This window comes from Cervus elaphus, chromosome 32, assembly GCF_910594005.1.
Source record: "Cervus elaphus chromosome 32, mCerEla1.1, whole genome shotgun sequence".
NCBI classification, from domain to species: domain Eukaryota; kingdom Metazoa; phylum Chordata; class Mammalia; order Artiodactyla; family Cervidae; genus Cervus; species Cervus elaphus.
In genome coordinates, this window is record NC_057846.1 from 2,802,813 (window position 1) to 2,830,422 (window position 27,610).

Consider the following 27,610-nt stretch of genomic DNA (forward strand, 5'->3'; position numbering starts at 1 on the left):
CAAGACGAGCCTGCATTCCAGTCACTGCAGGGATATCCGGCCTTATTTCGAGTCAGGGCATCGCGGTGTCCATTCCACTTGAGGCCGCAAACTCAGGGTCCCTCTCACATACCTAGAGCTGAGAGAAGCCTCCTCTTGAGGTGCTTGTGGTAAGGTGGTATTCCTCTGGAGTCGAAGCCAGGGACTAACCTCTCATCTCGTGTTGATTTCTGGTCCACGGAGCTCTTTCGTGTTGCTACAGTGACCTCAGGATCCCTCTAGCCTTGAAACAGTGTTCTTGGGGTTTCTCTGGAGTGCCATGAAGGAAATCAAGGCTCCTTTCATGTGTGATGTGCAACACAGAATTGCTCTGCACGCAGTGCAGGGGAATCGGGCCTCATCTCGCGGCGAGGGGGAAGTCTCATGGTTTTTCTCGAGTTGCGGCGGGAACCTGGGGTATATTCTCGAGTTACGACGGGGATGGCCCTTCCACACACGTGTTTGTTCAGCCACGTCAGGACTCTTGCCTAGTTGCGAGACACAACTCGGGATTCTCCTCGAGGCTTGGCAAGGCAATTGGGACGCCTCTCCAGCTGAGGCGGGAGACCAAGGGTCCCTTTCCACGTGCCACAGGAATCCTGGGACTTCTATCAAGTTTCACGAGGAGTCAGGCATCGTCTCCTTTGGAGGCACTGATCTCCGCGTACCTCTGGAGTTTTCAAAGGATGTGAGGCCTCCGGTCGCGATGAGGTGGGGAACTAGGTCTTTCTCTGTGGTCTCCACAGGGGATTCAGACATCCTTTCATCTTGGGAGATGCAAGACGAGCCTGCATTCAAGTCACTGCAGGGATATCCAGCCTTATTTCGCGTCAGGGCATCGCGGTGTCCATTCCACTTGAGGCCGCAAACTCAGGGTCCCTCTCACATACCTAGAGCTGAGAGAAGCCTCCTCTTGAGGTGCTTGTGGTAAGGTGGTATTCCTCTGGAGTCGAAGCCAGGGACTAACCTCTCATCTCGTGTTAATTCTTGGTCCACGGAGCTCTTTCGTGTTGATTCTTGGTCCACGGAGCTCTTTCGTGTTGCTACAGTGACCTCAGGATCCCTCTAGCCTTGAAACAGTGTTCTTGGGGTTTCTCTGGAATGCCATCAAGGAAATCAAGGCTCCTTTCATGTGTGATGTGCAACACGGAATTGCTCTGCACGCAGTGCAGGGGAATCGGGCCTCATCTCGCGGCGAGGGGGAAGTCTCATGGTTTTTCTCGAGTTGCGGCGGGAACCTGGGGTATATTCTCGAGTTACGACGGGGATGGCCCTTCCAACCACGTGTTTCTTCAGCGACGTCAGGACTCCTGCCTAGTTGCGAGGGACAACTCTGGATTCTCCTCGAGGCTTGGCAGGCAATTGGGACGCCTCTCCAGCTGAGGAGGGAGACCAAGTGTCCCTTTCCAAGTGCCACAGGAATCCTGGGACTCCTATCAAGTTTCACGAGGAGTCAGGCATCGTCTCCTTTGGAGGCACTGATCTCCGCATACCTCTGGAGTTTTCAAAGGATGTGAGGCTATCGGTCGCGATGAGGTGGGGAACTAAGTCTTTCTCTGTGCTTTCCACAGGGGATTCAGACATCCTTTCGTCCTGGGAGATGCAAGACGAGCCTGCATTGAAGTCATTGCAGGGATATCCGGCCTTATTTCGAGTCAGGGCATCGCGGTGTCCATTCCACTTGAGGCCGCAAACTCAGGGTCCCTCTCACATACCTAGAGCTGAGATAAGCCTCCTCTTGAGGTGCTTGTGGTAAGGTGGTATTCCTCTGGAGACGAATACAGGGACTAACCTCTCTTTTCGAGTTGTTTTTTGGTCCACAGAGTTCTTTCGTGTTGCTACAGTGACCTCAGAATCCCTCTATCCTTGAAACAGTGTTCTTGGGGTTTCTCTGGAGTGCCATCAAGGAAATCAAGGCTCCTTTCATGTGTGATGTGCAAGACGGAATTGCTCTGCACGCAGTACACGGGAATCGGGCCTCATCTCGCGGCGAGGGGGAAGTCTCATGGTTTTTCTCGAGTTGCGGCGGGAACCTGGGGTATATTCTCTAGTTACGACGGGGATGGCCCTTCCACCCACGTGTTTGTTCAGCCACGTCAGGACTCCTGCCTAGTTGCGAGGGACAACTCGGGATTCTCCTCGAGGCTTGGCAGGGCAATTGGGACGCCTCTCCAGCTGAGGCGGGAGACCAAGGGTCCCTTTCCACGAGCCACAAGAATCCTGGGACTCCTATCAAGTTTCACGAGGAGTCAGGCATCGTCTCCTTTGGAGGCACTGATCTCCGCATACCTCTGGAGTTTTCAAAGGATGTGAGGCCTCCGGTCGCGATGAGGTGGGGAACTAGGTGTTTCTCTGTGGTTTCCACAGGGGATTCAAACATCCTTTCATCTTGGGAGATGCAAGACGAGCCTGCATTCAAGTCACTGGAGGGATATCCGGCCTTATTTCGAGTCAGGGCATCGCGGTGTCCATTCCACTTGAGGCCGCAAACTCAGGATCCCTCTCACATACCTAGAGCTGAGAGAAGCCTCCTCTTGAGGTGCTTGTGGTAAGGTGGTATTGCTCAGGAGTCGAAGCCAGGGACTAACCTCTCATATCGTGTTGATTCTTGGTCCACGGAGCTCTTTCGTGTTGCTACAGTGACCTCAGGATCCCTCTAGCCTTGAAACAGTGTTCTTGGGGTTTCTCTGGAGTGCCATCAAGGAAATCAAGGCTCCTTTCATGTGTGATGTGCAACACGGAATTGCTCTGCACGCAGTGCAGGGGAATCGGGCCTCATCTCGCGGCGAGGGGGAAGTCTTATGGTTTTTCTCGAGTTGCGGCGGGAACCTGGGGTATATTCTCGAGTTACGACGGGGATGGCCCTTCCACACACGTGTGTGTTCAGCCATGTCAGGACTCCTGCCTAGTTGTGAGGGACCACTCGGGATTCTCCTCGAGGCTTTGCAGGGCAATTGGGACGCCTCTCCAACTGAGACGGGAGACCAAGGGTCCCTTTCCACGTGCCACAGGAATCCTGGGTCTCCTATCAAGTTTCACGAGGAGTCAGGCATCGTCTCCTTTGGAGGCACTGATCTCCGCATACCTCTGGAGTTTTCAAAGGATTTGAGGCCTCCTGTCGCGATGAGGTGGGGAACTAGGTCTTTCTCTGTGGTCTCCACAGGGGATTCAGACACCCTTTCGTCTTGGGAGATGCAAGACGAGCCTGCATTCCAGTCACTGCAGGGATATCCGGCCTTATTTCGAGTCAGGGCATCGCGGTGTCCATTCCACTTGAGGCCGCAAACTCAGGGTCCCTCTCACATACCTAGAGCTGAGAGAAGCCTCCTCTTGAGGTGCTTGTGGTAAGGTGGTATTCCTCTGGAGTCGAAGCCAGGGACTAACCTCTCATCTCGAGTTGATTTTTGGTCCACGGAGCTCTTTCGTGTTGCTACAGTGACCTCAGGATCCCTCTAGCCTTGAAACAGTGTTCTTGGGGTTTCTCTGGAGTGCCATGAAGGAAATCAAGGCTCCTTTCATGTGTGATGTGCAACACGGAATTGCTCTGCACGCAGTGCAGGGGAATCGGGCCTCATCTCGCGGCGAGGGGGAAGTCTCATGGTTTTTCTCGAGTTGCGGCGGGAACCTGGGGTATATTCTCGAGTTACGACGGGGATGGCCCTTCCACACACGTGTTTGTTCAGCCACGTCAGGACTCTTGCCTAGTTGCGAGACACAACTCGGGATTCTCCTCGAGGCTTGGCAAGGCAATTGGGACGCCTCTCCAGCTGAGGCGGGAGACCAAGGGTCCCTTTCCAAGTGCCACAGGAATCCTGGGACTCCTATCAAGTTTCACGAGGAGTCAGGCATCGTCTCCTTTGGAGGCACTGATCTCCGCGTACCTCTGGAGTTTTCAAAGGATGTGAGGCCTCCGGTCGCGATTAGGTGGGGAACTAGGTCTTTCTCTGTGGTCTCCACAGGGGATTCAGACATCCTTTCATCTTGGGAGATGCAAGACGAGCCTGCATTCAAGTCACTGCAGGGATATCCAGCCTTATTTCGCGTCAGGGCATCGCGGTGTCCATTCCACTTGAGGCCGCAAACTCAGGGTCCCTCTCACATACCTAGAGCTGAGAGAAGCCTCCTCTTGAGGTGCTTGTGGTAAGGTGGTATTCCTCTGGAGTCGAAGCCAGGGACGAACCTCTCATCTCGTGTTGATTCTTGGTCCACGGAGCTCTTTCGTGTTGCTACAGTGACCTCAGGATCCCTCTAGCCTTGAAACAGTGTTCTTGGGGTTTCCCTGGAGTGCCATGAAGGAAATCAAGGCTCCTTTCATGTGTGATGTGCAACACAGAATTGCTCTGCACGCAGTGCAGGGGAATCGGGCCTCATCTCGCGGCGAGGGGGAAGTCTCATGGTTTTTCTCGAGTTGCGGCGGGAACCTGGGGTATATTCTCGAGTTACGACGGGGATGGCCCTTCCACCCACGTGTTTCTTCAGCGACGTCAGGACTCCTGCCTAGTTGCGAGGGACAACTCTGGATTCTCCTCGAGGCTTGGCAGGGCAATTGGGACGCCTCTCCAGCTGAGGCGGGAGACCAAGTGTCCCTTTCCACGTGCCACAGGAATCCTGGGTCTCCTATCAAGTTTCACGAGGAGTCAGGAATCGTCTCCTTTGGAGGCACTGATCTCCGCGTACCTCTGGAGTTTTCAAAGGATGTGAGGCCTCCGGTCGCGATGAGGTGGGGAACTAGGTGTTTTTCTGTGGTCTCCACAGGGGATTCAGACATCCTTTCTTCTTGGGAGATGCAAGACGAGCCTGCATTCAAGTCACTGCAGGGATATCCGGCCTTATTTCGAGTCAGGGCATCGCGGTGTCCATTCCACTTGAGGCCGCAAACTCAGGATCCCTCTCACATACCTAGAGCTGAGAAAAGCCTCCTCTTGAGGTGCTTGTGGTAAGGTGGTATTCCTCAGGAGTCAAAGCCAGGGACTAACCTCTCATCTCGTGTTGATTCTTGGTCCACGGAGCTCTTTCGTGTTGCTACAGTGACCTCAGGATCCCTCTAGCCTTGAAACAGTGTTCTTGGGGTTTCTCTGGAGTGCCATCAAGGAAATCAAGGCTCCTTTCATGTGTGATGTGCAACACGGAATTGCTCTGCACGCAGTGCAGGGGAATCGGGCCTCATCTCGCGGCGAGGGGGAAGTCTCATGGTTTTTCTCGAGTTGCGGCGGGAACCTGGGGTATATTCTCGAGTTACGACGGGGATGGCCCTTCCACACACGTGTGTGTTCAGCCATGTCAGGATTCCTGCCTAGTTGCGAGGGACAACTCGGGATTCTCCTCGAGGCTTGGCAGGGCAATTGGGACGCCTCTCCAGCTGAGACGGGAGACCAAGGGTCCCTTTCCACGTGCCACAGGAATCCTGGGTCTCCTATCAAGCTTCACGAGGAGTCAGGCATTGTCTCCTTTGGAGGCACTGATCTCCGCATACCTCTGGAGTTTTCAAAGGATTTGAGGCCTCCTGTCGCGATGAGGTGGGGAACTAGGTCTTTCTCTGTGGTCTCCACAGGGGATTCAGACACCCTTTCGTCTTGGGAGATGCAAGACGAGCCTGCATTCCAGTCACTGCAGGGATATCCGGCCTTATTTCGAGTCAGGGCATCGCGGTGTCCATTCCACTTGAGGCCGCAAACTCAGGGTCCCTCTCACATACCTAGACCTGAGAGAAGCCTCCTCTTGAGGTGCTTGTGGTAAGGTGGTATTCCTCTGGAGTCGAAGCCAGGGACTAACCTCTCATCTCGAGTTGATTTTTGGTCCACGGAGCTCTTTCGTGTTGCTACAGTGACCTCAGGATCCCTCTAGCCTTGAAACAGTGTTCTTGGGGTTTCTCTGGAGTGCCATGAAGGAAATCAAGTCTCCTTTCATGTGTGATGTGCAACACGGAATTGCTCTGCACGCAGTGCAGGGGAATCGGGCCTCATCTCGCGGCGAGGGGGAAGTCTCATGGTTTTTCTCGAGTTGCGGCGGGAACCTGGGGTATATTCTCAAGTTACGACGGGGATGGCCCTTCCACACACGTGTTTGTTCAGCCACGTCAGGACTCTTGCCTAGTTGCGAGACACAACTCGGGATTCTCCTCGAGGCTTGGCAAGGCAATTGGGACGCCTCTCCAGCTGAGGCGGGAGACCAAGGGTCCCTTTCCAAGTGCCACAGGAATCCTGGGACTCCTATCAAGTTTCACGAGGAGTCAGGCATCGTCTCCATTGGAGGCACTGATCTCCGCGTACCTCTGGAGTTTTCAAAGGATGTGAGGCCTCCGGTCGCGATGAGGTGGGGAACTAGGTGTTTCTCTGTGGTCTCCACAGGGGATTCAGACATCCTTTCTTCTTGGGAGATGCAAGACGAGCCTGCATTCAAGTCACTGCAGGGATATCCAGCCTTATTTCGCGTCAGGGCATCGTGGTGTCCATTCCACTTGAGGCCGCAAACTCAGGGTCCCTCTCACATACCTAGAGCTGAGAGAAGCCTCCTCTTGAGGTGCTTGTGGTAAGGTGGTATTCCTCTGGAGTCGAAGCCAGGGACTAACCTCTCATCTCGAGTTGATTTTTGGCCCACGGAGCTCTTTTGTGTTGCTACAGTGACCCCAGGATCCCTCTAGCCTTGAAACAGTGTTCTTGGGGTTTCTCTGGAGTGCCATCAAGGAAATCAAGGCTCCTTTCATGTGTGATGTGCAACACGGAATTGCTCTGCACGCAGTGCAGGGGAATCGGGCCTCATCTCGCGGCGAGGGGGAAGTCTCATGGTTTTTCTCGAGTTGCGGCGGGAACCTGGGGTATATTCTCGAGTTACGACGGGGATGGCCCTTCCACCCACGTGTTTCTTCAGCGATGTCAGGACTCCTGCCTAGTTGCGAGGGACAACTCTGGATTCTCCTCGAGGCTTGGCAGGGCAATTGGGACGCCTCTCCAGCTGAGGCGGGAGACCAAGTGTCCCTTTCCAAGTGCCACAGGAATCCTGGGACTCCTATCAAGTTTCACGAGGAGTCAGGCATCGTCTCCTTTGGAGGCACTGATCTCCGCGTACCTCTGGAATTTTCAAAGGATGTGAGGCTATCGGTCACGATGAGGTGGGGAACTAGGTCTTTCTCTGTGCTTTCCACAGGGGATTCAGACATCCTTTCGTCCTGGGAGATGCAAGACGAGCCTGCATTGAAGTCACTGCAGGGATATCCGGCCTTATTTCGAGTCAGGGCATCGCGGTGTCCATTCCACTTGAGGCCGCAAACTCAGGGTCCCTCTCACATACCTAGAGCTGAGAAAAGCCTCCTCTTGAGGTGCTTGTGGTAAGGTGGTATTCCTCTGGAGACGAATCCAGGGACTAACCTCTCCTTTCGAGTTGATTTTTCGTCCACAGAGTTCTTTCGTGTTGCTACAGTGACCTCAGGATCCCTCTATCCCTGAAACAGTGTTCTTGGGGTTTCTCTGGAGTGCCATCAAGGAAATCAAGGCTCCTTTCATGTGTGATGTGCAAGACGGAATTGCTCTGCACGCAGTACAGGGGAATCGGGCCTCATCTCGCATCGAGGGGGAAGTCTCATGGTTTTTCTCGAGTTGCGGCGGGAACCTGGGGTATATTCTCGAGTTACGACGGGGATGGCCCTTCCACCCACGTGTTTGTTCAGCCACGTCAGGACTCCTGCCTAGTTGCGAGGGACAACTCGGGATTCTCCTCGAGGCTTGGCAGGGCAATTGGAACCCCTCTCCAGCTGAGGCGGGAGACCAAGGGTCCCTTTCCACGTGCCACAAGAATCCTGGGACTCCTATCAATTTTCACGAGGAGTCAGGCATCGTCTCCTTTGGAGGCACTGATCTCCGCATACCTCTGGAGTTTTCAAAGGATGTGAGGCCTCCGGTCGCGATGAGGTGGGGAACTAGGTCTTTCTCTGTGGTCTCCACAGGGGATTCAGACATCCTTTCTTCTTGGGAGATGCAAGACGAGCCTGCATTCAAGTCACTGGAGGGATATCCGGCCTTATTTCGAGTCAGGGCATCGCGGTGTCCATTCCACTTGAGGCCGCAAACTCAGGATCCCTCTCACATACCTAGAGCTGAGAGAAGCCTCCTCTTGAGGTGCTTGTGGTAAAGTGGTATTCCTCAGGAGTCAAAGCCAGGGACTAACCTCTCATCTCGTGTTGATTCTTGGTCCACGGAGCTCTTTCGTGTTGCTACAGTGACCTCAGGATCCCTCTAGCCTTGAAACAGTGTTCTTGGGGTTTCTCTGGAGTGCCATCAAGGAAATCAAGGCTCCTTTCATGTGTGATGTGCAACACGGAATTGCTCTGCACGCAGTGCAGGGGAATCGGGCCTCATCTCGCGGCGAGGGGGAAGTCTCATTGTTTTTCTCGAGTTGCGGCGGGAACCTGGGGTATATTCTCGAGTTACGACGGGGATGGCCCTTCCACACACGTGTGTTTTCAGCCATGTCAGGACTCCTGCCTTGTTGCGAGGGACAACTCGGGATTCTCCTCGAGGCTTGGCAGGGCAATTGGGACGCCTCTCCAGCTGAGACGGGAGACCAAGGGTCCCTTTCCACGTGCCACAGGAATCCTGGGTCTCCTATCAAGTTTCACGAGGAGTCAGGCATCGTCTCCTTTGGAGGCACTGATCTCCGCATACCTCTGGAGTTTTCAAAGGATTTGAGGCCTCCTGTCGCGATGAGGTTGGGAACTAGGTCTTTCTCTGTGGTCTCGACAGGGGATTCAGACACCCTTTCGTCTTGGGAGATGCAAGACAAGCCTGCATTCCAGTCACTGCAGGGATATCCGGCCTTATTTTGAGTCAGGGCATCGCAGTGTCCATTCCACTTGAGGCCGCAAACTCAGGGTCCCTCTCACATACCTAGAGCTGAGAGAAGCCTCCTCTTGAGGTGCTTGTGGTAAGGTGGTATTCCTCTGGAGTCGAAGCCAGGGACTAACCTCTCATCTCGAGTTGATTTTTGGTCCACGGAGCTCTTTCGTGTTGCTACAGTGACCTCAGGATCCCTCTAGCCTTGAAACAGTGTTCTTGGGGTTTCTCTGGAGTGCCATGAAGGAAAACAAGGTTCCTTTCATGTGTGATGTGCAACACAAAATTGCTCTGCACGCAGTGCAGGGGAATCGGGGCTCATCTCGCGGCGAGGGGGAAGTCTCATGGTTTTTCTCGAGTTGCGGCGGGAACCTGGGGTATATTCTCGAGTTACGCCGGGGATGGCCCTTCCACACACGTGTTTGTTCAGCCACGTCAGGACTCTTGCCTAGTTGTGAGACACAACTCGGGATTCTCCTCGAGGCTTGGAAAGGCAATTGGGACGCCTCTCCAGCTGAGGCGGGAGACCAAGGGTCCCTTTCCACGTGCCACACGAATCCTGGGACTCCTATCAAGTTTCACGAGGAGTCAGGCATCGTCTTCTTTGGAGGCACTGATCTCCGCATACCTCTGGAGTTTTCAAAGGATGTGAGGCCTCCGGTCGCGATGAGGTGGGGAACTAGGTCTTTCTCTGTGGTCTCCACAGGGGATTCAGACATCCTTTCATCTTAGGAGATGCAAGACGAGCCTGCATTCAAGTCACTGCAGGGATATCCAGCCTTATTTCGCGTCAGGGCATCGCGGTGTCCATTCCACCTGAGGCCGCAAACTCAGGGTCCCTCTCACATACCTAGAGCTGAGAGAAGCCTCCTCTTGAGGTGCTTGTGGTAAGGTGGTATTCCTCTGGAGTCGAAGCCAGGGACTAACCTCTCATCTCAAGTTGATTTTTGGCCCACGGAGCTCTTTCGTGTTGCTACAGTGACCTCAGGATCCCTCTATCCTTGAAACAGTGTTCTTGGGGTTTCTCTGGAGTGCCATCAAGGAAATCAAGGCTCCTTTCATGTGTGATGTGCAACACGGAATTGCTCTGCACGCAGTGCAGGGGAATCGGGCCTCATCTCGCGGCGAGGGGGAAGTCTCATGGTTTTTCTCGAGTTGCGGCGGGAACCTGGGGTATATTCTCGAGTTACGACGGGGATGGCCCTTCCACCCACGTGTTTCTTCAGCGACGTCAGGACTCCTGCCTAGTTGCGAGGGACAACTCTGGATTCTCCGCGAGGCTTGGCAGGGCAATTGGGACGCCTATCCAGCTGAGGCGGGAGACCACGTGTCCCTTTCCAAGTGCCACAGGAATCCTGGGACTCCTATCAAGTTTCACGAGGAGTCAGGCATAATCTCCTTTGGAGGCACTGATCTCCGCGTACCTCTGGAGTTTTCAAAGGATGTGAGGCTATCGGTCGCGATGAGGTGGGGAACTAAGTCTTTCTCTGTGCTTTCCACAGGGGATTCAGACATCCTTTCGTCCTGGGAGATGCAAGACGAGCCTGCATTGAAGTCACTGCAGGGATATCCGGCCTTATTTCGAGTCAGGGCATCGCGGTGTCCATTCCACTTGAGGCCGCAAACTCAGGGTCCCTCTCACATACCTAGAGCTGAGAGAAGCCTCCTCTTGAGGTGCTTGTGGTAAGGTGGTATACCTCTGGAGACGAATCCAGGGACTAACCTCTCTTTTCGAGTTGATTTTTGGTCCACAGAGTTCTTTCGTGTTGCTACAGTGACCTCAGGATCCCTCTATCCTTGAAACAGTGTTCTTGGGGTTTCTCTGCAGTGCCATCAAGGAAATCAAGGCTCCTTTCATGTGTGATGTGCAAGACGGAATTGCTCTACACGCAGGACAGGGGAATCGGGCCTCATCTCGCATCGAGGGGGAAGTCTCATGGTTTTTCTCGAGTTGCGGCGGGACCCTGGGGTATATTCTCGAGTTACGACGGGGATGGCCCTTCCAACCACGTGTTTGTTCAGCCACGTCAGGACTCCTGCCTAGTTGCGAGGGAAAACTCGGGATTCTCCTCGAGGCTTGGCAGGGCAATTGGAACGCCTCTCCAGCTGAGGCGGGAGACCAAGTGTCCCTTTCCACGTGCCACAGGAATCCTGGGACTCCTATCAAGTTTCACGAGGAGTCAGGCATCGTCTCCTTTGGAGGCACTGATCTCCGCGTACCTCTGGAGTTTTCAAAGGGTTTGAGGCCTCCGGTCGCGATGAGGTGGGGAACTAGGTCTTTCTCTGTGGTCTCCACAGGGGATTCAGACATCCTTTCTTCTTGGGAGATGCAAGACGAGCCTGCATTCCAGTCACTGCAGGGATATCCGGCCTTATTTCGAGTCAGGGCATCGCGGTGTCCATTCCACTTGAGGCCGCAAACTCAGGGTCCCTCTCACATACCTAGAGCTAAGAGAAGCCTCCTCTTGAGGTGCTTGTAGTAAGGTGGTATTCCTCTGGAGTCGAAGCCAGGGACTAACCTCTCATCTCGAGTTGATTTTTGGTCCACGGAGCTCTTTCGTGTTGCTACAGGGACCTCAGGATCCCTCTAGCCTTGAAACAGTGTTCTTGGGATTTCTCTGGAGTGCCATGAAGGAAATCAAGGCTCCTTTCATGTGTGATGTGCAACACAGAATTGCTCTGCACGCAGTGCAGGGGAATCGGGCCTCATCTCGCGGCGAGGGGGAAGTCTCATGGTTTTTCTCGAGTTGCGGCGGGAACCTGGGGTATATTCTCGAGTTACGACGGGGATGGCCCTTCCACACACGTGTTTGTTCAGCGACGTCAGGACTCTTGCCTAGTTGCGAGACACAACTCGGGATTCTCCTCGAGGCTTGGCAAGGCAATTGGGACGGCTCTCCAGCTGAGGCGGGAGACCAAGGGTCCCTTTCCACGTGCCACAGGAATCCTGGGACTCCTATCAAGTTTCACGAGAAGTCAGGCAGCGTCTCCTTTGGAGGCACTGATCTCCGCGTACCTCTGGAGTTTTCAAAGGATTTGAGGCCTCCAGTCGCGATGAGGTGGGGAACTAGGTCTTTCTCTGTGGTCTCCACAGGGGATTCAGACATCCTTTCATCTTGGGAGATGCAAGACGAGCCTGCATTCAAGTCACTGCAGGAATATCCAGCCTTATTTCGCGTCAGGGCATCGCGGTGTCCATTCCACTTGAGGCCGCAAACTCAGGGTCCCTCTCACATACCTAGAGCTGAGAGAAGCCTCCTCTTGAGGTGCTTGTGGTAAGGTGGTATTCCTCTGGAGTCGAAGCCAGGGACTAACCTCTCTTTTCGAGTTGATTTTTGGTCCACAGAGTTCTTTCGTGTTGCTACAGTGACCTCAGGATCCCTCTATCCTTGAAACAGTGTTCTCGGGGTTTCTCTGGAGTGCCATCAAGGAAATCAAGGCTCCTTTCATGTGTGATGTGCAAGACGGAATTGCTCTGCACGCAGTACAGGGGAATCGGGCCTCATCTCGCATCGAGGGGGAAGTCTCATGGTTTTTCTCGAGTTGCGGCGGGAACCTGGGGTATATTCTCGAGTTACGACGGGGATGGCCCTTCCACCCACGTGTTTGTTCAGCCACGTCAGGACTCCTGCCTAGTTGCGAGGGACAACTCGGGATTCTCCTCGAGGCTTGGCAGGGCAATTGGAACGCCTCTCCAGCTGAGGCGGGAGACCAAGGGTCCCTTTCCACGTGCCACAAGAATCCTGGGACTCCTATCAAGTTTCACGAGGAGTCAGGCATCGTCTCCTTTGGAGGCACTGATCTCCGCGTACCTCTGGAGTTTTCAAAGGATGTGAGGCCTCCGGTCGCCATGAGGTGGGGAACTAGGTGTTTCTCTGTGGTCTCCACAGGGGATTCAGACATCCTTTCTTCTTGGGAGATGCAAGACGAGCCTGCATTCAAGTCACTGCAGGGATATCCGGCCTTATTTCGAGTCAGGGCATCGCGGTGTCCATTCCACTTGAGGCCGCAAACTCAGGATCCCTCTCACATACCTAGAGCTGAGAGAAGCCTCCTCTTGAGGTGCTTGTGGTAAGGTGGTATTCCTCAGGAGTCGAAGCCAGGGACTAACCTCTCATCTCGTGTTGATTCTTGGTCCACGGAGCTCTTTCGTGTTGCTACAGTGACCTCAGGATCCCTCTAGCCTTGAAACAGTGTTCTTGGGGTTTCTCTGGAGTGCCATCAAGGAAATCAAGGCTCCTTTCATGTGTGATGTGCAACACGGAATTGCTCTGCACGCAGTGCAGGGGAATCGGGCCTCATCTCGCGGCGAGGGGGAAGTCTCATGGTTTTTCTCGAGTTGCGGCGGGAACCTGGGGTATATTCTCGAGTTACGACGGGGATGGCCCTTCCACACACGTGTGTGTTCAGCCATGTCAGGACTCCTGCCTAGTTGCGAGGGACAACTCGGGATTCTCCTCGAGGATTTGCAGGGCAATTGGGACGCCTCTCCAGCTGAGACGGGAGACCAAGGGTCCCTTTCCACCTGCCACAGGAATCCTGGGTCTCCTATCAAGTTTCACGAGGAGTCAGGCATCGTCTCCTTTGGAGGCACTGATCTCCGCATACCTCTGGAGTTTTCAAAGGATTTGAGGCCTCCTGTCGCGATGAGGTGGGGAACTAGGTCTTTCTCTGTGGTCTCCACAGGGGATTCAGACACCCTTTCGTCTTGGGAGATGCAAGACGAGCCTGCATTCCAGTCACTGCAGGGATATCCGGCCTTATTTCGAGTCAGGGCATCGCGGTGTCCATTCCACTTGAGGCCGCAAACTCAGGGTCCCTCTCACATACCTAGAGCTGAGAGAAGCCTCCTCTTGAGGTGCTTGTGGTAAGGTGGTATTCCTCTGGAGTCGAAGCCAGGGACTAACCTCTCATCTCGAGTTGATTTTTGGTCCACGGAGCTCTTTCGTGTTGCTACAGTAACCTCAGGATCCCTCTAGCCTTGAAACAGTGTTCTTGGGGTTTCTCTGGAGTGCCATCCAGGAAATCAAGGCCCCTTTCATGTGTGATGTGCAACACAGAATTGCTCTGCACGCAGTGCAGGGGAATCGGGCCTCATCTCGCGGCGAGGGGGAAGTCTCATGGTTTTTCTCGAGTTGCGACGGGAACCTGGGGTATATTCTCGAGTTACGACGGGGATGGCCCTTCCACACACGTGTTTGTTCAGCCACGTCAGGACTCTTGCCTAGTTGCGAGACACAACTCGGGATTCTCCTCGAGGCTTTGCAGGGCAATTGGGACGCCTCTCCAGCTGAGACGTGAGACCAAGGGTCCCTTTCCACGTGCCACAGGAATCCTGGGACTCCTATCAAGTTTCACGAGGAGTCAGGCATCGTCTCCTTTGGAGGCACTGATCTCCGCGTACCTCTGGAGTTTTCAAAGGATGTGAGGCCTCCGGTCGCGATGAGGTGGGGAACTAGGTCTTTCTCTGTGGTCTCCACAGGGGATTCAGACATCCTTTCATCTTGGGAGATGCAAGACGAGCCTGCATTCAAGTCACTGCAGGGATATCCAGCCTTATTTCGCGTCAGGGCATCGCGGTGTCCATTCCACTTGAGGCCGCAAACTCAGGGTCCCTCTCACATACCTAGAGCTGAGAGAAGCCTCCTCTTGAGGTGCTTGTGGTAAGGTGGTATTCCTCTGGAGTCGAAGCCAGGGACTAACCTCTCATCTCGAGTTGATTTTTGGCCCACGGAGCTCTTTCGTGTTGCTACAGTGACCTCAGGATCCCTCTAGCCTTGAAACAGTGTTCTTGGGGTTTCTCTGGAGTGCCATCAAGGAAATCAAGGCTCCTTTCATGTGTGATGTGCAACACAGAATTGCTCTGCACGCAGTGCAGGGGAATCGGGCCTCATCTCGCGGCGAGGGGAAAGTCTCATGGTTTTTCTCGAGTTGCGGCGGGAACCTGGGGTATATTCTCGAGTTACGACGCGGATGGCCCTTCCACCCACGTGTTTCTTCAGCGACGTCAGGACTCCTGCCTAGTTGCGAGGGACAACTCTGGATTCTCCTCGAGGCTTGGCAGGGCAATTGGGACGCCTCTCCAGCTGAGGCGGGAGACCAAGTGTCCCTTTCCAAGTGCCACAGGAATCCTGGGACTCCTATCAAGTTTCACGAGGAGTCAGGCATCGTCTCCTTTGGAGGCACTGATCTCCGCGTACCTCTGGAGTTTTCAAAGGATTTGAGGCCTCCTGTCGCGATGAGGTGGGGAACTAGGTCTTTCTCTGTGGTCTCCACAGGGGATTCAGACACCCTTTCGTCTTGGGAGATGCAAGACGAGCCTGCATTCCAGTCACTGCAGGGATATCCGGCCTTATTTCGAGTCAGGGCATCGCGGTGTCCATTCCACTTGAGGCCGCAAACTCAGGGTCCCTCTCACATACCTAGAGCTGAGAGAAGCCTCCTCTTGAGGTGCTTGTGGTAAGGTGGTATTCCTCTGGAGTCGAAGCCAGGGACTAACCTCTCATCTCGAGTTGATTTTTGGTCCACGGAGCTCTTTCGTGTTGCTACAGTGACCTCAGGATCCCTCTAGCCTTGAAACAGTGTTCTTGGGGTTTCTCTGGAGTGCCATGAAGGAAATCAAGGCTTCTTTCATGTGTGATGTGCAACACAGAATTGCTCTGCAAGCAGTGCAGGGGAATCGGGCCTCATCTCGCGGCGAGGGGGAAGTCTCATGGTTTTTCTCGAGTTGCGGCGGGAACCTGGGGTATATTCTCGAGTTACGCCGGGGATGGCCCTTCCACACACGTGTTTGTTCAGCCAAGTCAGGACTCTTGCCTAGTTGCGAGACACAACTCGGGATTCTCCTCGAGGCTTGGCAAGGCAATTGGGACGCCTCTCCAGCTGAGGCGGGAGACCAAGGGTCCCTTTCCACGTGCCACAAGAATCCTGGGACTCCTATCAAGTTTCACGAGGACTCAGGCATCGTCTTCTTTGGAGGCACTGATCTCCGCGTACCTCTGGAGTTTTCAAAGGATGTGAGGCCTCCGGTCGCGATGAGGTGGGGAACTAGGTCTTTCTCTGTGGTCTCCACAGGGGATTCAGACATCCTTTCATCTTGGGAGATGCAAGACGAGCCTGCATTCAAGTCACTGCAGGGATATCCAGCCTTATTTCGCGTCAGGGCATCGCGGTGTCCATTCCACTTGAGGCCGCAAACTCAGGGTCCCTCTCACATACCTAGAGCTGAGAGAAGCCTCCTCTTGAGGTGCTTGTGGTAAGGTGGTATTCCTCTGGAGTCGAAGCCAGGGACTAACCTCTCATCTCGAGTTGATTTTTGGTCCACGGAGCTCTTTCGTGTTGCTACAGTGACCTCAGGATCCCTCTAGCCTTGAAACAGTGTTCTTGGGGTTTCTCTGGAGTGCCATGAAGGAAATCAAGGCTCCTTTCATGTGTGATGTGCAACACAGAATTGCTCTGCAAGCAGTGCAGGGGAATCGGGCCTCATCTCGCGGCGAGGGGGAAGTCTCATGGTTTTTCTCGAGTTGCGGCGGGAACCTGGGGTATATTCTCGAGTTACGCCGGGGATGGCCCTTCCACACACGTGTTTGTTCAGCCAAGTCAGGACTCTTGCCTAGTTGCGAGACACAACTCGGGATTCTCCTCGAGGCTTGGCAAGGCAATTGGGACGCCTCTCCAGCTGAGGCGGGAGACCAAGGGTCCCTTTCCACGTGCCACACGAATCCTGGGACTCCTATCAAGTTTCACGAGGAGTCAGGCATCGTCTTCTTTGGAGGCACTGATCTCCGCGTACCTCTGGAGTTTTCAAAGGATGTGAGGCCTCCGGTCGCGATGAGGTGGGGAACTAGGTCTTTCTCTGTGGTCTCCACAGGGGATTCAGACATCCTTTCATCTTGGGAGATGCAAGACGAGCCTGCATTCAAGTCACTGCAGGGATATCCGGCCTTATTTCGAGTCAGGGCATCGCGGTGTCCATTCCACTGGAGGCCGCAAACTCAGGGTCCCTCTCACATACCTAGAGCTGAGAGAAGCCTCCTCTTGAGGTGCTTGTGGTAAGGTGGTATTCCTCTGGAGTCGAAGCCAGGGACTAACCTCTCTTTTCGAGTTGATTTTTGGTCCACAGAGTTCTTTCGTGTTGCTACAGTGACCTCAGGATCCCTCTGTCCTTGAAACAGTGTTCTTGGGGTTTCTCTGGAGTGCCATCAAGGAAATCAAGGCTCCTTTCATGTGTGATGTGCAAGTCGGAATTGCTCTGCACGCAGTACAGGGGAATCGGGCCTCATCTCGCATCGAGGGGGAAGTCTCACGGTTTTTCTCGAGTTGCGGCGGGAACCTGGGGTATATTCTCGAGTTACGATGGGGATGGCCCTTCCACCCACGTGTTTCTTCAGCGACGTCAGGACTCCTGCCTAGTTGCGAGGGACAACTCGGGATTCTCCTCGAGGCTTGGCAGGGCAATTGGAACGCCTCTCCAGCTGAGGTGGGAGACCAAGGGTCTCTTTCCACGTGCCACAAGAATCCTGGGACTCCTATCAAGTTTCACGAGGAGTCAGGCATCGTCTCCTTTGGAGGCACTGATCTCCGCGTACCTCTGGAGTTTTCAAAGGATGTGAGGCCTCCGGTCGGAATGAGGTGGGGAACTAGGTGTTTCTCTGTGGTCTCCACAGGGGATTCAGACATCCTTTCTTCTTGGGAGATGCAAGACGAGCCTGCATTCAAGTCACTGCAGGGATATCCGGCCTTATTTCGAGTCAGGGCATCGTGGTGTCCATTCCACTTGAGGCCGCAAACTCAGGATCCCTCTCACATACCTAGAGCTGAGAGAAGCCTCCTCTTGAGGTGCTTGTGGTAAGGTGGTATACCTCTGGAGTCGAAGCCAGGGACTAACCTCTCATCTCGTGTTGATTCTTGGTCCACGGAGCTCTTTCGTGTTGCTACAGTGACCTCAGGATCCCTCTAGCCTTGAAACAGTGTTCTTGGGGTTTCTCTGGAGTGCCATCAAGGAAATCAAGGCTCCTTTCATGTGTGATGTGCAACACGGAATTACTCTGCACGCAGTGCAGGGGAATCGGGCCTCATCACGCGGCGAGGGGGAAGACTCATGGTTTTTCTCGAGTTGCGGCGGGAACCTGGGGTATATTCTCGAGTTACGACGCGGATGGCCCTTCCACACACGTGTTTCTTCAGCGACGTCAGGACTCCTGCCTAGTTGCGAGGGACAACTCGGGATTCTCCTCGAGGCTTTGCAGGGCAATTGGGACGCCTCTCCAGCTGAGACGGGAGACCAAGGGTCCCTTTCCACGTGCCACAGGAATCCTGGGTCTCCTATCAATTTTCACGAGGAGTCAGGCATCGTCTCCTTTGGAGGCACTGATCTCCGCATACCTCTGAAGTTTTCAAAGGATTTGAGGCCTCCTGTCGCGATGAGGTGGGGAACTAGGTCTTTCTCTGTGGTCTCCACAGGGGATTCAGACACCCTTTCGTCTTGGTAGATGCAAGACGAGCCTGCATTCCAGTCACTGCAGGGATATCCGGCCTTATTTCGAGTCAGGGCATCGCGGTGTCCATTCCACTTGAGGCCGCAAACTCAGGGTCCCTCTCACATACCTAGAGCTGAGAGAAGCCTCCTCTTGAGGTGCTTGTGGTAAGGTGGTATTCCTCTGGAGTCGAAGCCAGGGTCTAACCTCTCATCTCGAGTTGATTTTTGGTCCACGGAGCTCTTTCGTGTTGCTACAGTGACCTCAGGATCCCTCTAGCCTTGAAACAGTGTTCTTGGGGTTTCTCTGGAGTGCCATGAAGGAAATCAAGGCTCCTTTCATGTGTGATGTGCAAAACAGAATTGCTCTGCACGCAGTGCAGGGGAATCGGGCCTCATCTCGCGGCGAGGGGGAAGTCTCATGGTTTTTCTCGAGTTGCGGCGGGAACCTGGGGTATATTCTCGAGTTACGACGGGGATGGCCCTTCCACCCACGTGTTTCTTCAGCGACGTCAGTACTCCTGCCTAGTTGCGAGGGACAACTCTGGATTCTCCTCGAGGCTTGGCAGGGCAATTGGGACGCCTCTCCAGCTGAGGCGGGAGACCAAGTGTCCCTTTCCAAGTGCCACAGGAATCCTGGGACTCCTATTAAGTTTCACGAGGAGTCAGGCATCGTCTCCTTTGGAGGCACTGATCTCCGCGTACCTCTGGAGTTTTCAAAGGATGTGAGGCAATCGGTCGCGATGAGGTGGGGAACGAAGTCTTTCTCTGTGCTTTCCCCAGGGGATTCAGACATCCTTTCGTCCTGGGAGATGCAAGACGAGCCTGCATTGAAGTCACTGCAGGGATATCCGGCCTTATTTCGAGTCAGGGCATCGCGGTGTCCATTCCACTTGAGGCCGCAAACTCAGGGTCTCTCTCACATACCTAGAGCTGAGAGAAGCCTCCTCTTGAGGTGCTTGTGGTAAGGTGGTATTCCTCTGGAGACGAATCCAGGGACTAACCTCTCTTTTCGAGTTGATTTTTGGTCCACAGAGTTCTTTCGTGTTGCTACAGTGACCTCAGGATCCCTCTATCCTTGAAACAGTGTTCTTGGGGTTTCTCTGGAGTGCCATGAAGGAAATCAAGGCTCCTTTCATGTGTGATGTGCAACACGGAATTGCTCTGCACGCAGTACAGGGGAATCGGGCCTCATCTCGCGGCGAGGGGGAAGTCTCATGGTTTTTCTCGAGTTGCGGCGGGAACCTGGGGTATATTCTCGAGTTACGACGGGGATGGCCCTTCCACACACATGTTTGTTCAGCCACGTCAGGACTCCTGCCTAGTTGCGAGGTACAACTCGGGATTCTCCTCGAGGCTTGGCAGGGCAATTGGAACGCCTCTCCAGCTGAGGCGGGAGACCAAGGGTCCCTTTCCACATGCCACAAGAATCCTGGGACTCCTATCAAGTTTCACGAGGAGTCAGGCATCGTCTCCTTTGGAGGCACTGATCTCCGCATACCTCTGGAGTTTTCAAAGGATGTGAGGCCTCCGGTCGCGATGAGGTGGGGAACTAGGTCTTTCTCTGTGGTCTCCACAGGGGATTCAGACATCCTTTCTTCTTGGGAGATGCAAGACGAGCCTGCATTCAAGTCACTGCAGGGATATCCGGCCTTATTTCGAGTCAGGGCATCGTGGTGTCCATTCCACTTGTGGCCGCAAACTCAGGATCCCTCTCACATACCTAGAGCTGAGAGAAGCCTCCTCTTGAGGTGCTTGTGATAAGGTGGTATTCCTCAGGAGTCGAAGCCAGGGACTAACCTCACATCTCGTGTTGATTCTTGGTCCACGGAGCTCTTTCGTGTTGCTACAGTGACCTCAGGATCCCTCTAGCCTTGAAACAGTGTTCTTGGGTTTTCTCTGGAGTGCCATCAAGGAAATCAAGGCTCCTTTCATGTGTGATGTGCAACACGGAATTGCTCTGCACGCAGTGCAGGGGAATCGGGCCTCATCTCGCGGCGAGGGGGAAGTCTCATGGTTTTTCTCGAGTTGCGGCGGGAACCTGGGGTATATTCTCGAGTTACGACGGGGATGGCCCTTCCACACACGTGTGTGTTCAGCCATGTCAGGACTCCTGCCTAGTTACGAGGGACAACTCGGAATTCTCCTCGAGGCTTTTCAGGGCAATTGGGACGCCTCTCCAGCTGAGACGGGAGACCAAGGGTCCCTTTCCACGTGCCACAGGAATCCTGGGTCTCCTATCAAGTTTCACGAGGAGTCAGGCATCGTCTCCTTTGGAGGCACTGATCTCCGCATACCTCTGGAGTTTTCAAAGGATTTGAGGCCTCCTGTCGCGATGAGGTGGGGAACTAGGTCTTTCTCTGTGGTCTCCACAGGGGATTCAGACACCCTTTCGTCTTGGGAGATGCAAGACTAGCCTGCATTCCAGTCACTGCAGGGATATCCGGCCTTATTTTGAGTCAGGGCATCGCGGTGTCCATTCCACTTGAGGCCGCAAACTCAGGGTCCCTCTCACATACCTAGAGCTGAGAGAAGCCTCCTCTTGAGGTGCTTGTGGTAAGGTGGTATTCCTCTGGAGTCGAAGCCAGGGACTAACCTCTCATCTCGAGTTGATTTTTGGTCCACGGAGCTCTTTCGTGTTGCTACAGTGACCTCAGGATCCCTCTAGCCTTGAAACAGTGTTCTTGGGGTTTCTCTGGAGTGCCATGAAGGAAATCAAGGCTTCTTTCATGTGTGATGTGCAACACAGAATTGCTCTGCACGCAGTGCAGGGGAATCGGGCCTCATCTCGCGGCGAGGGGGAAATCTCATGGTTTTTCTCAAGTTGCGGCGGGAACCTGGGGTATATTCTCGAGTTACGACGGGGATGGCCCTTCCACACACGTGTTTGTTCAGCCACGTCAGGACTCTTGCCTAGTTGCGAGACATAATTCGGGATTCTCCTCGAGGCTTGGCAAGGCAATTGGGACGCCTCTCCAGCTGAGGCGGGAGACCAAGTGTCCCTTTCCACTTGCCACAGGAATCCTGGGACTCCTATCAAGTTTCACGAGGAGTTAGGCATCGTCTCCTTTGGAGGCACTGATCTCCGCATACCTCTGGAGTTTTCAAAGGATGTGAGGCCTCCGGTCGCGATGAGGTGGGGAACTAGGTCTTTCTCTGTGGTCTCCACAGGGGATTCAGACATCCTTTCATCTTGGGAGATGCAAGACGAGCCTGCATTCATGTCACTGCAGGGATATCCAGCCTTATTTCGCGTCAGGGCATCGCGGTGTCCATTCCACTTGAGGCCGCAAACTCAGGGTCCCTCTCACATACCTAGAGCTGAGAGAAGCCTCCTCTTGAGGTGCTTGTGGTAAGGTGGTATTCCTCTGGAGTCGAAGCCAGGGACTAACCTCTCATCTCGAGTTGATTTTTGGCCCACGGAGCTCTTTCGTGTTGCTACAGTGACCTCAGGATCCCTCTAGCCTTGAAACAGTGTTCTTGGGGTTTCTCTGGAGTGCCATCAAGGAAATCAAGGCTCCTTTCATGTGTGATGTGCAACACGGAATTGCTCTGCACGCAGTGCAGGGGAATCGGGCCTCATCTCGCGGCGAGGGGGAAGTCTCATGGTTTTTCTCGAGTTGCGACGGGAACCTGGGGTATATCCTCGAGTTACGACGGGGATGGCCCTTCCACCCACGTGTTTGTTCAGCCACGTCAGGACTCCTGCCTAGTTGTGAGGGACAACTCGGGATTCTCCTCGAGGCTTGGCAGGGCAATTGGAACGCCTCTCCAGCTGAGGCGGGAGACCAAGGGTCCCTTTCCACGTGCCACAAGAATCCTGGGACTCCTATCAAGTTTCACGAGGAGTCAGGCATCGTCTCCTTTGGAGGCACTGATCTCTGAGTACCTCTGGAGATTTCAAAGGATGTGAGGCCTCCGGTCGCGATGAGGTTGGGAACTAGGTCTTTCTCTGTGGTCTCCACAGGGGATTCAGACATCCTTTCTTCATGGGAGATGCAAGACGAGCCTGCATTCAAGTCACTGCAGGGGTATCCGGCCTTATTTTGAGTCAGGGCATCGTGGTGTCCATTCCACTTGAGGCCGCAACTCAGGATCCCTCTCACATACCTAGAGCTGAGAGAAGCCTCCTCTTGAGGTGCTTGTGGTACGGTGGTATTCCTCAGGAGTCGAAGCCAGAGACTAACCTCTCATCTCGTGTTGATTCTTGGTCCACGGAGCTCTTTTGTGTTGCTACAGTGACCTCAGGATCCCTCTAGCCTTGAAACAGTGTTCTTGGGGTTTCTCTGGAGTGCCATGAAGGAAATCAAGGCTCCTTTCATGTGTGATGTGCAACACGGAATTGCTCTGCACGCAGTGCAGGGGAATCGGGCCTCATCTCGCGGCGAGGGGGAAGTCTCATGGTTTTTCTCGAGTTGCGGCGGGAACCTGGGGTATATTCTCGAGTTACGACGGGGATGGCCCTTCCACACACGTGTTTGTTCAGCCACGTCAGGACTCTTGCCTAGTTGCGAGACACAACTCGGGATTCTCCTCGAGGCTTGGCAGGGCAATTGGGACGCCTCTCCAGCTGAGGCGGGAGACCAAGGGTCCCTTTCCACGTGCCACAGGAATCCTGGGACTCCTATCAAGTTTCACGAGGAGTCAGGCATCGTCTCCTTTGGAGGCACTGATCTCCGCGTACCTCTGGAGTTTTCAAAGGATGTGAGGCTATCGGTCGCGATGAGGTGGGGAACTAAGTCTTTCTCTGTGCTTTCCACAGGGGATTCAGACATCCTTTCGTCCTGGGAGATGCAAGACGAGCCTGCATTGAAGTCACTGCAGGGATATCCGGCCTTATTTCGAGTCAGGGCATCGCGGTGTCCATTCCACTTGAGGCCGCAAACTCAGGGTCCCTCTCACATACCTAGAGCTGAGAGAAGCCTCCTCTTGAGGGGCTTGTGGTAAGGTGGTATTCCTCTGGAGACGAATCCAGGGACTAACCTCTCTTTTTGAGTTGATTTTTGGTCCACAGAGTTCTTTCGTGTTGCTACAGTGACCTCAGGATCCCTCTATCCTTGAAACAGTGTTCTTGGGGTTTCTCTGGAGTGCCATCAAGGAAATCAAGGCTCCTTTCATGTGTGATGTGCAAGACGGAATTGCTTTGCACGCAGTGCAGGGGAATCGGGCCTCATCTCGCATCGAGGGGGAAGTCTCATGGTTTTTCTCGAGTTGCGGCGGGAACCTGGGGTATATTCTCGAGTTACGACGGGGATGGCCCTTCCACCCACGTGTTTGTTCAGCCACGTCAGGACTCCTGCCTAGTTGCGAGGGACAACTCGGGATTCTCCTCGAGGCTTGGCAGGGCAATTGGAACGCCTCTCCAGCTGAGGCGGGAGACCAAGGGTCCGTTTCCACGTGCCACAAGAATCCTGGGACTCCTATCAAGTTTCACGAGGAGTCAGGCATCGCCTCCTTTGGAGGCACTGATCTCTGAGTACCTTTGGAGTTTTCAAAGGATGTGAGGCCTCCGGTCGCGATGAGGTTGGGAACTAGGTCTTTCTCTGTGGTCTCCACAGGGGATTCAGACATCCTTTCTTCATGGGAGATGCAAGACGAGCCTGCATTCAAGTCACTGCAGGGATATCCGGCCTTATTTCGAGTCAGGGCATCGTGGTGTCCATTCCACTTGAGGCCGCAAACTCAGGATCCCTCTCACATACCTAGAGCTGAGAGAAGCCTCCTCTTGAGGTGCTTGTGGTAAGGTGGTATTCCTCAGGAGTCGAAGCCAGGGACTAACCTCTCATCTCGTGTTGATTCTTGGTCCACGGAGCTCTTTCGTGTTGCCACAGTGACCTCAGGATCCCTCTATCCTTGGAACAGTGTTCTTGGGTTTTCTCTGGAGTGCCATCAAGGAAATCAAGGCTCCTTTCATGTGTGATGTGCAACACGGAATTGCTCTGCACGCAGTGCAGGGGAATCGGGCCTCATCTCGCGGCGAGGGGGAAGTCTCATGGTTTTTCTCGAGTTGCGGCGGGAACCTGGGGTATATTCTCGAGTTACGACGGGGATGGCCCTTCCACCCACGTGTGTGTTCAGCCATGTCAGGACTCTTGCCTAGTTGCGAGGGACAACTCGGGATTCTCCTCGAGGCTTTGCAGTGCAATCGGGACGCCTCTCCAGCTGAGACGGGAGACCAAGGGTCCGTTTCCACGTGCCACAGGAATCCTGGGTTTCCTATCAAGTTTCACGAGGAGTCAGGCATCGTCTCCTTTGGAGGCACTGATCGCCACATACCTCTGGAGTTTTCAAAGGATTTGAGGCCTCCTGTCGCGATGAGGTGGGGAACTAGGTCTTTCTCTGTGGTCTCCACAGGGGATTCAGACACCCTTTCGTCTTGGGAGATGCAAGACGAGCCTGCATTCCAGTCACTGCAGGGATATCCGGCCTTATTTCGAGTCAGGGCATCGCGGTGTCCATTCCACTTGAGGCCGCAAACTCAGGGTCCCTCTCACATACCTAGAGCTGAGAGAAGCCTCCTCTTGAGGTGCTTGTGGTAAGGTGGTATTCCTCTGGAGTCGAAGCCAGGGACTAACCTCTCATCTCGAGTTGATTTTTGGTCCCTGGAGCTCTTTCGTGTTGCTACAGTGACCTCAGGATCCCTCTAGCCTTGAAACAGTGTTCTTGGGGTTTCTCTGGAGTGCCATGAAGGAAATCAAGGCTCCTTTCATGTGTGATGTGCAACACAGAATTGCTCTGCACGCAGTGCAGGGGAATCGGGCCTCATCTCGCGGCGAGGGGGAAGTCTCATGGTTTTTCTCGAGTTGCGGCGGGAAACTGGGGTATATTCTCGAGTTACGACGGGGATGGCCCTTCCACACACGTGTTTGTTCAGCCACGTCAGGACTCTTGCCTAGTTGCGAGACACAGCTCGGGATTCTCCTCGAGGCTTGGCAAGGCAATTGGAACGCCTCTCCAGCTGAGGCGGGAGACCAAGGGTCCCTTTCCACGTGCCACAGGAATCCTGGGACTCCTATCAAGTTACACGAGGAGTCAGGCATCGTCTCCTTTGGAGGCACTGATCTCCGCGTACCTCTGGAGTTTTCAAAGGATGTGAGGCCTCCGGTCGCGATGAGGTGGGGAACTAGGTGTTTCTCTGTGGTCTCCACAGGGGATTCAGACATCCTTTCTTCTTGGGAGATGCAAGACGAGCCTGCATTCAAGTCACTGCAGGGATATCCGGCCTTATTTCGAGTCAGGGCATCGCGGTGTTCATTCCACTTGAGGCCGCAAACTCAGGGTCCCTCTCACATACCTAGAGCTGAGAGAAGCCTCCTCTTGAGGTGCTTGTGGTAAGGTGGTATTCCTCTGGAGTCGAAGCCAGGGACTAACCTCTCATCTCGTGTTGATTCTTGGTCCACGGAGCTCTTTTGTGTTGCTACAGTGACCTCAGGATCCCTCTAGCCTTGAAACAGTGATCTTGGGGTTTCTCTGGAGTGCCATCAAGGAAATCAAGGCCCCTTTCATGTGTGATGTGCAACACGGAATTGCTCTGCACGCAGTGCAGGGGAATCGGGCCTCATCTCGTGGCGAGGGGGAAGTCTCATGGATTTCTCGAGTTGCGGCGGGAACCTGGGGTATATTCTCGAGTTACGACGGGGATGGCCCTTCCACACACGTGTTTGTTCAGCCACGTCAGGACTCTTGCCTAGTTGTGAGACACAACTCGGGATTCTCCTCGAGGCTTGGCAAGGCAATTGGGACGCCTCTCCAGCTGAGGCGGGAGACCAAGTGTCCCTTTCCACGTGCCACAAGAATCCTGGGACTCCTATCAAGTTTCACGAGGAGTCAGGCATCGTCTCCTTTGGAGGCACTGATCTCCGCGTACCTCTGCAGTTTTCAAAGGATCTGAGGCCTCCGGTCGCGATGAGGTGGGGAACTAGGTCTTTCTCTGTGGTCTCCACAGGGGATTCAGACATCCTTTCATCTTGGGAGATGCAAGACGAGCCTGCATTCCAGTCACTGCAGGGATATCCGGCCTTATTTCGAGTCAGGGCATCGCGGTGTCCATTCCACTTGAGGCCGCAAACTCAGGGTCCCTCTCACATACCTAGAGCTGAGAGAAGCCTCCTCTTGAGGTGCTTGTGGTAAGGTGGTATTCCTCTGGAGTCGAAGCCAGGGACTAACCTCTCATCTCGAGTTGATTTTTGGCCCACGGAGCTCTTTCGTGTTGCTACAGTGACCTCAGGATCCCTCTAGCCTTGAAACAGTGTTCTTGGGGTTTCTCTGGAGTGCCATCAAGGAAATCAAGGCTCCTTTCATGTGTGATGTGCAAGACGGAATTGCTCTGCACGCAGTGCAGGGGAATCGGGCCTCATCTCGCGGCGAGGGGGAAGTCTCATGGTTTTTCTCGAGTTGCGGCGGGAACCTGGGGTATATTCTAGAGTTACGACGGGGATGGCCCTTCCACCCACGTGTTTCTTCAGCGACGTCAGGACTCCTGCCTAGTTTCGAGGGACAACTCGGGATTCTCCTCGAGGCTTGGCAGGGCAATTGGGACGCCTCTCCAGCTGAGACGGGAGACCAAGGGTCCCTTTCCACGTGCCACAGGAATCCTGGGTCTCCTATCAAGTTTCACGAGGAGTCAGGCATCGTCTCCTTTGGAGGCACTGATCTCCGCATACCTCTGGAGTTTTCAAAGGATTTGAGGCCTCCTGTCGCGATGAGGTGGGGAACTAGGTCTTTCTCTGTGGTCTCCACAGGGGATTCAGACACCCTTTCGTCTTGGGAGATGCAAGACGAGCCTGCATTCCAGTCACTGCAGGGATATCCGGCCTTATTTCGAGTCAGGGCATCGCGGTGTCCATTCCACTTGAGGCCGCAAACTCAGGGTCCCTCTCACATACCTAGAGCTGAGAGAAGCCTCCTCTTGAGGTGCTTGTGGTAAGGTGGTATTCCTCTGGAGTCGAAGCCAAGGACTAACCTCTCATCTCGAGTTGATTTTTGGTCCACGGAGCTCTTTCGTGTTGCTACAGTGACCTCAGGATCCCTCTAGCCTTGAAACAGTGTTCTTGGGGTTTCTCTGGAGTGCCATGAAGGAAATCAAGGCTCCTTTCATGTGTGATGTGCAACACAGAATTGCTCTGCACGCAGTGCAGGGGAATCGGGCCTCATCTCGCGGCGAGTGGGAAGTCTCATGGTTTTTCTTGAGTTGCGGCGGGAACCTGGGGTATATTCTCGAGTTACGACGGGGATGGCCCTTCCACACACGTGTTTGTTCAGCCACGTCAGGACTCTTGCCTAGTTGCGAGAC